Source organism: Juglans regia, chromosome 6 (assembly GCF_001411555.2).
Source record: "Juglans regia cultivar Chandler chromosome 6, Walnut 2.0, whole genome shotgun sequence".
In the NCBI taxonomy this organism is placed as follows: domain Eukaryota; kingdom Viridiplantae; phylum Streptophyta; class Magnoliopsida; order Fagales; family Juglandaceae; genus Juglans; species Juglans regia.
This window is the reverse complement of record NC_049906.1, coordinates 5,410,770-5,425,113: the sequence shown is the minus strand read 5'-3', so window position 1 is coordinate 5,425,113 and position 14,344 is coordinate 5,410,770.

The window sequence follows — 14,344 nt, the reverse complement described above, 5'->3', positions numbered from 1 at the left end:
ATGCAGATCTGTCTTCGTTAATTGGTCCAATCATTTCGAATATTGATAATGAGATGCTTTGTATGGCACTATCTGAGGATGAGGTCAAAGAAGCAATTTTCTCCATTCCTAAGCTAAGTAGTCCAGGCCCTGATGGGTTTGGTTGGGCTTTCTATATTGATTGTTGGGATATTGTTAAACATGATGTGATTGAGGCGGAGCGAGATTTGTTTAGTGGGGTGCCACTACCCAGGTTTTTTTCCTCCTCCTTTATTGTTCTTATTCCGAAAGTGCAGGATCCATCGAGTTTTGATAAATTTCGTCCTATAAGTTTATGCTCAGTGGCTTATAAGATTTTTTCAAAAATTTTGTTAAAAGAATGAGTCAGATTATTCACAAGTTGGTTTCTTCCGAACAAGGTGCTTTTGTGCCAGGTAGAAGCATATTTGAAAATATTATGCTTGCATAGGAAATGGTTCATTCTTTGAATAAGAAAATTTTGGGTGGCAATGTGATGATGAAAATTGATATGGCAAAGGCATATGATCGCGTTGATTGTGGTTTCTTATTGGCGGTTCTTAAAGCTTTTGGATTCTCTCCTAATTTTTGTCGATTAGTAGGGGAGTGTATGAAGTCACCATGGTTTTTAGTGATGATGAATGAGACATTTAAAGATTTTTTTTCCAACCAACTCGTGGTTTACAGAAATGTGACTCTTTATCTCCTTATTTATTTATTGTGATGGAATAAGTCTTGACGTGGCTGCTAAAAAAGAATTTTGAAGAAGGTAGGATTGGAAGTTTCTATTATCCAGCAGGGGTTCTTTTGATTTTCCACTTATTTTATGTGGATGATTTTCTAATTTTTGTTAATGGTGGGAAGCGTTCTATTAGGAGACTTGTTGATATTCTTGGAATTTGTGAAAGGGGGTTGGGGCAGTTGATTAGAAAAGAAAAGCCTGCTCTATATCCGTCCAAGTCTATTTCCTCAGCTCGGGTACACGCATTGTTGAGGCTAACTGGTTTTTGAGAGGGAAATTTTCTTGTTATCTATTTGGGTGCACCTCTTGTTTCAGGGAGATTAACGATTAGAATTATTGAACCTCTTGTGGTAAAATTCAGTAAAAACGTTCCAGGGTGGAAATTCAAACTACTTTCTCAAGGAGGAAGGTTCATTTTGCTGAGAATGTTCTATCGAGCATGCTTATTCATATCGTTTCTGTGATAAATGTGCCGTTGGCTAGGGGTGATACCCGCCCCCTACGGGGCGGGGCCACCCCTCCCCCGGCCCCCGCCCCCTCATATGCAGGGGGGATTTTTTTGCCCGAACCCCGCCCCCGCATATGCGGGGTCCCCCGTCCGCTGCCTGGGGTGCGGGGGTGGACCCCCACTCGTCCGCACCCCGCATATGCTACTGGGCCTTCGGCCCAGTGCATTTTTCTGGGCCCTAAATGGCCCAGAATCGGCTTTTGGGCCCCTTTGGGCCCAGAATTCGTTTTGGGCCACTTTGAGCCCATTATTTAGATTAAAAAAATATATAAATTTAAAAACAGAAAACAAGTAATTTTTTTTTATAAGTAGATATTAAGTTTCAACTATTAAATAATTAAGTAATATTCATCACTAATGCAGTAAGACACTATGGTAAAATAAATAGTTTACAATTATATATATTAAGAGAACTAATAAACTATTACAAACTCTTCTAAAAAAAATAAATATTTCAAATTGTATAATTAACTATTGTAGCAACGTTACATTAATTGTAAATTAAGAAAATTGATTTTGGGGTGGAGCCGTAGTTGTGAGTTCACTGAGTTGTGTCGAATGTCGATTGCTGTGAGACTGAAATTCAATAAGTTAAAAATAAAAGTTAATAAATCAAAAAACCTGAAATATTAATAAGTTAAAAATAAAACAAATTAGAATTAAAAAGTTATAAAAAGGAAACAAAGTTTTAAATGCAAAAAACAATTAGGGGAGAAATTATGCAAACCATGGCAATGGTGAGTCCAATACAAAGTCATACTGCATCGGAAGTAGCCGTAGACACCGTCTCATGTATCACTATAAGTATTAAATTTGAAATCAAATTAATGAATACCAATTAAATGAAAATAAATAAATGAAAATAAGAAATTAGAATAAATACCAGATCCAGACTGATCATCACCCTCCTCCTCGACGTCGGCCTCCTCATACTCAAGAAGATCCGGAACATGAATTGAAGTTCCCTTGATCCAATTCTGCGTGCAAATCAAAGCCTCTACAATGACAGGAGCTAATGAACTCCGAAATGAATCTAATACATGCCCTCCAGTGCTAAAAGCCGACTCTGAGGCTACTGTGCTAATAGGGATGGCCAAAAGTGTGCGGGCAATGTCTCCAAGGATGGGATACTTCACGGCATTCACATTCCACCAACTTAATATATCGAAATCTCGTGAAAATGGTAGAATCTCTGCTGCTAAGTATCTGTCTATCTCTGACTGAGCCTCTACAGAAGTCTGGAGGAAGGGGGTCTGCTCATACCTCTCACCCCACTCCAATCTACGCCTTTTCCCAACCTCAACTTCAGGAAACTGTGAGCCTGAGGCTGAGGGGGTAGATGTAGGTGCCGCAATATTACCACCCCGTAGGGTGGAAAACTCATCAAATAATCTAGTAAGGGTTTCCCGAACCCTTGCTGCAATAAGCTCCGCCCATACTTGCCCGTACGCAAGGACCAATCCAAATATCATGCCATCCAACTTATACCTCGGGTCAAAGACGACAGCTACATATAACAAAATATTAGCCCTAGTTAAATCTCCCCAATACTTGTCGTACTTTGACCTTATAATCAATGTCATCTCCCGCAGCCTAATGTGACCATCCGCGACCATGTCATATAATTCTTCTTTTACTCTACATATTTGCTAGCATACAACATTGGATGTAGGGTACAAAGTTCCGGATAGCCTCGTGGTGACATCGTAAAAAAGCCTAAAAAACTCTACAAAAATAGTTACAATTTCCCAATCATCAGCTACGGGTTTCCCCAATCCCCCGTGATCATCAAAATATTTTACATATTGGATGTCTTCGTCACCCAATAATGCAAATGCCAGCCTATATTCTTGGGCCGCTTCCAACATCAGAAATGTTGAGTTCCATCGTGTAGACATATCGGTACAAAGGCCCTTCTTAGATGTTAGACCCGCAGATCTCGCAGCAACCTTGAATTTCTCCAACCTTGAAGGAGAAGATCTCACCCATCTCACAGCAGTCCTAACCCGAGCAATCGAGTCATGAAGATCTCTCAAACCATCACTGACAATCAGATTCAGAATATGTGCCGCACATCTCACATGCAGACACTCACCACCCATAAGTGTCTTATTTGCCTCTCTAAGATAAGTTTTCAAATGTCCTAATGCAACATCGTTAGACGAGACATTATCAACTGTGACTGTAACAACTCAGGTCAAACCCCACTCTTTTATTGAAACCTCCAAGGCCTTCCCAACTGTCTCACCCTTATGATCGGTGATTTTAAAAAATTTTATAATTTCTTTTGTAATATCCAATGGCAATCAATAAAATGCACAGTCAAAGACATATAATTAAAATTTTGGATCGATGTCCAAGTGTTAGTGGTGAGACAAACAAATTGATCCACCAATTAACCCCTCAACTTCTCTTTTTCAATGTAAAAATGCTTTTTTACATCCTTTGCCATCATGTGGCGAGACGGAATATTAAACCTTGGTTCCAAGTAGTGAGAATACGCTTGGAACCCTTTCCCGTCAACAATTTGAAAAGGTAACTCGTCCATTATGACCATATGAGCTAGATGTCTTCTACACTCATCGGGATCATACTTAGTATACCCGCTCAAACTTGCACCCCCACTAGTCCCATCCGCCATTTTTTGAAGTCCAACTTCTAGCCTAGATTGGCTTTTCTCTTGTAATGATCTTAATATTGGACTTTTTTTGCATTGCTCTTCTAAGTGCACATTTAATTGTGAGGTGCCATGTTTCCTATAGTGGCATCCATAAATTTGTCCACAATGGTTACACTTGGCTTGGGGGTTACTTGAGTCACCACCCTCTAGTTTGGTGAAATGACTCCAAACTATTGAAGCAGGTTTCTTGCTGGGCTTGGGGGGGGGCAAGGTCCCGTAGGGCTAGGGGTAGGGGTATGAGTAGGAGGGGTAGGTGTAGGTGTAGGGGTAGGGGTAGGGGTGCCCTTGGCCTGGAAAGGAGAGCTCGCACTCGAATCCGCTGGCATATCCATAAACTAAAGCAAATAAGAAATCTGAAATAATAGAAAACATAACAACTATATAATGAACATAAAAGAAAAGTAGAACAAAAAAAAGTATCACACTATCACTTGACATTCATATATATATATGTAAATATATATATTGTGTACTTTGGTTATAAATGTAATAAAATATATTAACAACAAATACACTATATGTTGTTAATAAAGTATATTAACAAATGCACTACATGAGCCAAGAAAATATGGATGTTTCCTTTATTTAAGTAAGGTAGAAAAGTCCACATCCAACAAATTAAAAAATATTAACGAAGAAATGAGAAATAAAAAAATAATATTGAATTTTGGACTCTTATCTTCTTCTTTTTTTCTTTTTTTTTTTCTTTTTCTTTTTATAAACATATCTTTTGGGATATTGAGATGTATGCTTAATTATATATAGGCAATATCTATATGTATTCTTTTTATAAACATATCTTTTGAAACAAGCTAGAAAGTCCCCAACATTCTTTATCCGACCTAAAGTATAAATTAGTTAAATCATGTAGAGCAAAAATAAGCTTTTTAATTTCCTTGTTCAGAAACTTTCATAAAATAACATCTAAAATCAAATATTACCTTTATTTTTATGCAATATCTAAAGAGCCTTGCTAGTTAAAATAAATTTTATAACCTATAACTTAAGTAAGAAAGTAGTAGTTGTGACACTACTATAAATTTTATATATGTATATATTACAAAATCTAAAATATTTTGTTTGCAAATTATTAGTGGGGTTATGAGTTATCGTGTCACCACTAAGTTGTATGATATATATTTTAGATTAATTTAAGTTGTATGAAACCCTAAATTAATTTAGGGGTTTCAAAGATTGAAACCCCTCTTCGAAACCCCTAAATTAATTTAGGGTTTCGGATTTGAGCCCTAAATTAATTTAGGGATTCCAATCTTTGAATCCTCTAAATTAATTTGGGGTATTTCGAAACCCTAAATTAATTTAGGATTTCGGATTTGAGCCCTAAATTAATTTAGGGTTTCCAATCTGAATTAATTAAAGTCTTAGACACAATCAAATCCAATCAAATCCGAAATAATTATAGAAATGAGAAAACAAACACAATTCACATGCATTATGTCACGGACTCATTCAAATTTCAAACCAAAACACATGCACAATCTAAGCTCCACAGTACACAATTCACAAAAATCTCATCCTCCATCTCCGATAAACCCTATCCTTCCTCCAATCTCCATTAAAAATATAAATCACAAAAAAATAAAATAGGATAGGGTTTATTACCTTCGGATCTTCGGTGACGGAGATGCAGAGAGAGGGACTGGATGCGCACAGCGACGTTGAAGGAGACGCTGGTAGCTGGGTGCGGTGCCGGAAACTCAGAGAGAGGGAGAGACGAGCGGAGTTGGTAGGTCACTGGGAGGCAGAGACAGAGAGAAGTGAGAGTCTGAGAGTGAGCGAGGGAGGGCATCGGGGAGGGGGGGGAATTCATTTCTAATTAACCCAGGCATGAAACAACGTCGTTTCATGCCTGGGTTTAAAAAAAAAAAAAAAAACCTACGCATGAAACGATAGGGTTTATTTTTTATATGTGTGAACAGTACTTATGCGGGGCGAGGCGGGTGTCACCCCCATCCCACACCCGCCCCCGGACAGAGCGCCAGATGCGTGGCGGGTGGCCCCGCCCCTGCATCTGGCTGAAAGGGTGGTCCGCCCTGCGACACGAGTGCGGGGCGGAAGCGGGTCGGGGCAGCGGGGGCGGGGCCTCGCTGCCCACCCCTACCGTTGGCTACCATTGTTCATATTAATTCTATTTTTTCTAGTTTTTTTGGGGGAATGTTAATGGCATAAGTAAGATGAAAGGCAAGCTTGGCCGAAATTGTGTATGCCTACGGAGGAGGGAGGATTGGGTTTGAGAGATTTTAAGGAGGTTCAACGTGCACTTCATATGAAATTTGCATTTAGATTGATGTCCACTAACTCTTTATGGATTGATTTTTTCTGTGCAAAATATCTCAAGGATGGTCATGTTTGTTAAGTTACTATGAATTACCGAGGGTCTCGTTTATGGGGATTAATCCTTTCAGTTTTACCTGAGGTCTCCAAAAATGTAAAAGTTTTGGTGAGAGGAGGCAATGCATCTTTTTGGTATGATAGGTGGCTGGCGTTAGGGCCACTTTCTATGCGAATGGATGAAATTGTCAACACCAAGCTTCGGATAAATGACTGTTGGCTGGAGAATTATTGGGACGTGGGACGTTTGATAGAACTAGTTGGGGGAGGAGGCCACCTTGGAAATACTTCATAACTCTCATGCGGGTAAAACAGGGCCTGATTTATTTGTTTGGAAACCATCCAAAGATGGCAGTTTTTCGATAGTCAGCGCATGGGAAGTGGTAAGAAAGTGAGGTGAACAAATGCAATTGAAGGAGTGGATTTGGCATCGTTTATTGCCTAAACGAGTTTCCATTTGTGTATGGAAAGCTTATTTTTGTTCTTTTACAGTAAACGAGTGGGTGCAGGCTAGAGGAAGTGTGCTTGCTTCTTCTTGTGACTACTATGTTCAAAAATCTAGAGAGACTCTTGACCATATATTGTGCTCAGGAGAAATGGCTACAAAGGTATGGGAGAATGCGAGCACTACGTTGGGCGTCCCTTGTATGCGTTAGATGACATGGAGAGAAAGATTAACGTTGTGGTTCCATTGTGCAAAAAAGGCTTATGTTAAAGGCAGTGTGGTGGTCAGTTAATTACTGGCTTCGTTTTATCGCTGGGGAGATTAATTCTTCTAGCTCTCTTTCTGTACAGGATATGAAGATTTTGCAGGAATTACAAGTTGATTTTCCACCCCAGCGGTTGCATTGGCACAAAGTGGTAGCTTGGAAGAAACATCCTATGGGTTGGTTTAAATTAAACTGCGATGGGAGTTACCTTGGAAACCCGAGGACCTCTGGGGGAGGGGGAGTGAGAAGAGATGAGGTCGGTATTGTGCGGGGAGCTTTCTCAGTTCATTTTGGTCAGGGTACTAATAATGGGGCTGAGTTAAGCACTATTATAGAGGGAATTTTTTTGTGTAAAATGCTAAATCTTTTTAATGTGATTCTAATGTGGTAGTAGATTAGCTTCATGTGGGAAGGTATACTTTGTGGTATATATGGGACTATTGGGTTGATTTACTTACTGCTCTTGAAGGGGTTCATTTTATGGGAGTGCATCAATTTCAGGAAGGTAATCAAGCGACGGATTTTCTAGCACAATAAGGCGAGTTGGGACGGAATTTTACTTACGATTTGCCACAGATCTTGAGAAGTATTCTACGTCTTGATAAATTGGGTTTTCTTAGCCTCAGGTTTTAAATTGTTTGGGATTTTTCTATATTGGTTTTGGCTTATAAATAGGCATGTTTAGTTTGGTTTTATTGCTTTATTTATTTTGTTTATTGCATAAGTTGTTTTATTTTATTGGTTTTTTTATGCCTGTGATGATTTTATTGAATATTTGTAAATACCAAGTGTCTTGCTTGTTACTATAGTATTCTTCCGCCATAAGCAATGACAATTAATAAAATAGAGGTACCGCCATCTTCCTTAAAAAAATAAAAAAAATTATGTAGGACATCAGCTTGGGCTTTTCAATTTAAAGCGTTTAGCACCTGTTGGAAATATGTAATTCAATATATATATCTCTACTATTATATAAGTGGCTATTTAACGGCATTAAACGGAAATTCTTGTTTTAACGGAGCGGACTGTCTTATTTTCACGGCTATCAAACGGAATGTCCATTATCTCAAAGCTTCTCCCCCTCCCACTCTCTCGCTCTCTCTCAATCCTCTGTATATTCCCCCAGACCTACTCTCTCTCTCACCCTCGACCCTCCTCAAACTCACTCTGTCCTCACGATTCTTCAACTGTGTCTCTCAAATATCTCAAATCTCCTCTCTACAAACTGCAGCCTAGGTCAGCCAACGAAGAACACAGTTCTTCATGGAAAAGGTGGAGTTTTTTTTTTCGCTTCTTTAAATCTGAATGTAAGATTCTTTGACATCTGAAGTTTTCTTTTTTGACAGCAGCCTACTCCACGGCCTAGGCCAGCCAACGAAGAACACGGTTCTTCACGAGAAATGTGGAGTTTTTTTTTATTTTCTTCTTCTGATCTGATTTTTTTTTTTTTGCTTCTTTAAATCTGAATGTAATATTCTTTGAGATCTGAAGGTTTTTTTTTTTCACAGCAGCCTACTCCACGAGAATCTGCTCAAAGGCTTTCGATTATTCACATTGTGGTTCTTCCCTCCCTCTCATTCTTCCCCTAAAGCTTTCGATTCTCATAACTTGTCTCAGTTAAGTCTCCGTTGGCAGCCCCATTCTCCCCGAACAAAACCATTTTTGCACCATCCAAACCACAAAAGGCAAAGCAAAACCAGCAAAACTGCTTCCTTCTATTTTTATTATTCTATTTTCTAAGTCATCTTTCTTTAATTTAGATCTCCAAGTTGATTTTTTGAAAGTTTTTTTTTTTTTTTGGTGTTATAGTTTTTTGCCGTTTTAGTGAATGTCTCGACATTTTTAGCAGGTTGAGTGCTTCGGTGTTCGTGTTCTTGTTAGATCTGCAACTGGAAAACCATAAAATGAAGATCACCTAGCCGAGGACGACTTCGTAAGTTTCTTTAAAAGAAGTCGGAAGATGTGATTCAAGTTTCAAGTTTCTTTTCAAGTGTTTCAAGTTTCAAGTGTGTGAATCCAGTGTTTGGCTCCGCCTGGTTAACTTTTTTTTCTTTTTCTGGTTTGGGACTGGGATCTGCAGAAAGTGAAGATTTGGTCAACGTATGGAGGCAGTGACGGAAGGGAACTAGGTATTTGTTTTCCAAAACAAGTTTTATTATTATTATTATATATATATATCGTTTTCTAGATTTTTTCTGATTATGTCTTAATAACCCCATCTTCCAAATATCTCTCTAGCTTTCTCTCCCTCTTTTTCTCTCTGTTACTGAACCACGCTACCTCTCTCTCTCTCTCTTTTTTGTTTTTTTCATTCATGTCATTGAAGCTCATTTGAGGGAGTGTAGGTTTTTTTTTTCATGTTTTGATCTTAGTTTGAGGATTGCAGTTTTTTTTGCAGGTTATTTTCTCTGTAGTCTTCACAAAAACATGCGCATTGCTCCCAACTATGACTCTCTCTCGTTCGCATGTTCACAGTTGCTCTTCGCCTCTCTCTGTCTATTTGTCCATCGCGGATCGGTATGGAAATGAAGAGATCTTGTTCATTTCCTGCAGATCTGAACAAATCTCATTGTATTTTTTTTTCCCTCATTTTGTTGTTGTTGTTGTTTATTTATTTTTTGTTCCTACAAATCTTTTGTTGAGTGGCTATGTGGTTCTTCAACGACAGCAGAAGCAGAGTTCATATAGATAAGAGAAACAATTCCAAAGGTCTTCAAAATCATGAGCACGAGACTGCCACTGAGAGATCTCGTCTCTCTCCTCCTCAGCCCATGGGTTTGCCGCTATTTTGTTTTCTATTCCTCTTTATCTATTTCGTAATTTTTTGTTTATAATAAAAATTATATTTTTCAAAGTGTAGATTTTTCTTAAATGGGTTTCTTCCATTTCAGGACGAGAATCTGATGAAAATGTATAGCAAAGTATTCAAATCCCAGTTCAAGTTCCCCCTTTGGTTTTCGTGCGAGTCGAAGCGATTGATCTACAAGCTCCTCGACCCCGACCCAGATAGATGCATCACGATCCCGGCCATAATGCGCGTCCCTTGGTTCCGCAAAGGGATAACTAGGCGGGTTCAACCGGTCGTTGCCATTGAGATTATCAAAGAAACAACGCAATTAGAGGCCGTGGGGTATAATCACGATCGTGCGCCTCCGAAGACTCCAACATCATTAATCGAAATCATGGAGCAAAGCTTTACAGTCGTCTTGACATAAAATACGGTACTGCAGCATATTGATTTGGTCAAATAAGTTTGCTAGAAGTGAGATAAATGTTGTCAGCCCTTACAAAAACTTTAATGCTTGTCAATCAGCCCTTACAACAACTTTAATCCATGGTCATCATCATTTTGTCCAAAGTGGCGCATTCATAATATATTTAAATCTTAGCATCTTTCTCAATGCAATGAAAGCATCGTTATTATATATTTTAATTTGCTTACTTTTTCTAAATGGAATGTATGAGGATTATGAAAATAACATTTCTCTTTTAAAAAAATACGTTTAAAACATTTAAAATAATCTTTCTTTATCAAATATCCGGTGACAAAAAATAGGAATATAATTACTTAAGAAAATCACTTAGAGCCAAAGTAATTGAGTAATTGTCTGCTTATATGTTAAAGTTTGTATATATATATATATATATATATATTTTTGTTGGATATAGATGTCAATTTTTTTAATTAAATCGCTTGATAGACATCATTAGAAGGCTAATTGGGACCAAAAGCTTACACTTCACTCATAAAGAGGTTAGGCATAGTTAAAGAGAAAAAGGGTCATCATTTTTATATGGCCACGCTCCTCATATAAAAATGGATATGTCAAAACTGGGTGTGGGTTGGTCATCATTTTTATATGGCCACGCTCCTTAAAACTGGGGAAATTTTGTCTTGAAGTTTTCTTAATTTGTTATTTTCAAGCGTGATATCATCTTGTCTGGTTTTTAAAATTATCCATGGTGCACACTGCATGGTTCTTCCATCTAGCCATTCTAATAATATCATGTGAGGTGCTTTATGATGTAAAAGTTTAGTGTTAGGTCGAATGTCTATAGTACAAAAACTTTTCATTTAGTAGGAGAGTTGTTTGGCACCAATGATTATGAGATTTGTTTATACCATGTATCTTCATGTACACACATAAATAGTTATATAAGTCACTTGTTTTTCTTTGGATCAATTAAACAATAATTTCATTGATGAAATAGTTGTAAATCACTTGTCCTAAGTGCATAAAACATTGCTTTGAATATCTAGATGGAGTAGAATACCCAGATTGTTCATTCTCGATTTCCTATAAGGTCTCCTTGCTGACAGGTCATAGATTGGTCAAATTTCTCTTGCAAGCTGATGAGTGTTGGCTGCTTGAAATTTGCCAACATTGAAGGTCTTCCCTTGGATCATCGTCACCAAATGACCATGGCCTTGGGTCATGGCCTTCAATCGAGCCTTAGAGTCGTACGTAGTGGGTTAGATTAGCTGAGAAAGAGAGTGACTGGAGGTGGGGAGAAACATATTGTAGTCGGTCGTCGAAAAAGTGAGAGTAGATTAGCTGAGAAAGAGAGTGACTGGAGGTGGGGAGAAACATATTGTAGTCGGTCGTCGAAAAAGTGAGAGTACGATGAACGTATTTTTAGGGCTAGCATATCACCATTAACGAGTATTTGTTATAAAAAAAATTTCTTAAGAAGCATAGGCTGCCGTAAATGTGATTTTCATGGGGATGAAAATAAAAATTATCACATTTCCTACACAAATTTCGATCTTGGATAATGTAAGTTTGTTGTCACTAACCACTCTCATCATGAATGAATGCATGTCACTGTAATTAAAGGATATTATCTGCAAACTTTTTTTGATAATGTAATTTTTACGGAAAAATAAGTCATTCGTTTTCACAGGTTGTGGCAAATAAAATGGTCAAATGTAAATATTTGACATGTGTATCACTCGTAATAATTAGATATATGACTTTTACCTCTCTTATTTTTTTTATTTTTTTTATCTATATATGGACTACATTTATTGAATTAGTTTAGACTATATATAAATCAAGATTAAACTTGAAAATTAAAATTACCACTTGATACAATGTTAATCACCAAATGTTTTAAAAATTTAACAACTTCACATCAAAACCTTGAGGATCCCGCAAAAGAAATAATATTGTAGAAGTAATATTTTTGAAACTATTTTTTTTATACATATATATTTCACTGATGAACTATTTTTTTTTTTTTGGAAGAAAAACCCTTATGCCATTTCAATGATTTCATTATAAATGAGAAAAGATACAAGGAGACGCTTCCTCCAATGTTACAATTAAATCTAAAATGGTAAGAACATCTTTTACAAGTAAGTGGACTATATAGTTGTCATTTCTCCTAACATGAGAAGCCTCCCACTTTGCAAAACAATTGATAAGATCTTGTTTCACTAATAAACATGCTTGAGCTACTCCAAATCTCCTTATCTTCCTTGTTTCTAAATTTTACTTATATTTCCAAAGAAAAAAGTTCAAAGTCAGTCGGTTGTCTTCCCTTTTTGACACAAGTCAATAACATCTCAACAAATATGAGAATACTTGAGAATACATCACTAGTACTGTTATTCATTATTTTTTTTCTAATTTGGGTGTCAAAATATTCTCAGGTATTCTCAGAATACATCACTACTATTTATTTTTTATTATTATTCATTACTATTAAATATTTTATCACTACTTTTTCATTAATTCTCCCATCTCCCCCACCACTCTCCCCCCTCTCTCCACTTCTTTCTCATCTGCCCTCTTTTCCTTTTCCTTTCTCTCCCCAACGCCATCTATTAATTTCCTCTCCCCCTTTTCCCTTTCTTTTCTCTCCCCAATACCCTATTCTCTTTCCCCTTTTCCAACGGTGATACAGGTTCTATTTTTTGAATTTACTAGTCTCATGATATTTTTCCTAGAAAGTTTACATGTTTGGTGCATGCTCTCTAGATTTGTAAATTGGAGGTGGGTTTTTTCTATTCTACTTAGAGAACTCCAATTGCTGAATTTTTCTGCCCAAGTTTGAAAGAAAGTTATTTTTTTAAAAAATTTTGAAACAGACAGAAAGTTATATTTATCTGTTTGGTTTTATTTTCTACTTATATTGTTTCCAAAATTCCTTCAAGAACTTTACTCCAATATTTTGAAACTACACAAAAACCACACCTTTTTTGAAAACACGTCCATTCTACACACCTTGAAGATCTGATCTCTCGGCGTCCACAGATCTTCGGCGATGCCCTTCTTGAGGTTGAGTGGGGCCAAAAAGAGAAGTAGAGGGAAGGGGTTTCGAATGAGAGATTATTTGCTTGGAGAGAGAGACTTAGAGAGAGAGAGAGAGCGACGAGGGCAGCAGGCGACGGGGGAGTGAGAGAGGGAACAGATCACATAAAAAAAGAAAAAATTATTCACCTGCATGAGTGTAAATTCTATTTTGCTACAACTCTTACGTTGTAGCTCCTCATTCACAGGTGTAAAAGAGAACTAGTACTATACACCCGGCTGGTTGGGAGTGCCATCCCTTTCAAAAACTTCATACATTTCACTCCCTATTCCTTCTCTATTATATTAAAATAATATTTCTATAATCTTTCTCTATTATTTTTTTATTCATTTATTTTTGCATCTTTTACTACTCCTTTTTTTCTTTCAGGGAAAGAGCGGAAAAAAAACTTTGTAACTTTTTTTTATATTTTCGTAACTATTTAATTATTTGTTGTACCAATGTTTTTTTTTTTTTAATCTGTAAAGAGCTATTTTAAACTACTTTCTCTCTAAACAATAATATTTTTAAAATCAATGCTTTCGTAACAATAATATTTTAAAAAAATCATATTTTCACAAATAGTCAATTTTAAAAAATTGGATCATCTCAAAGGTGACATGTTTTTCAAATTTTAACTATAACAAATATGAGCATGAGAAAAAGTAAAGATGATTGAAAGAATAATTTGTTTTATGGATTACAATAAAATATTTGTAAAAAATAATTTATGGATGAAAGCTCTCTAGAGTCACTGTTTAACTCATAAACACATCTCCTAAAATAGGCAACCGATGGAGAGGAGTTTTTGTAAAAGAAAGTTAAGATTTTTTTACTAAAATTTAAGGAATTCGATGGTATAGGCATTCGATGGGGATGATCTAAGTTTTTTTTTCTTTTGTTATTTCGAGTCTGAAAGTCAATTTACCGCGTTTTGGACATTTCCAAGCAACAGGCACTGCAACACAGGCATCGTAGGATGTCGGTCAATAAAATTGAAGTTAAGTTCTCAAATCTTCTAGATCCAATGTTCAGCACCTTATCATGAATATATTACA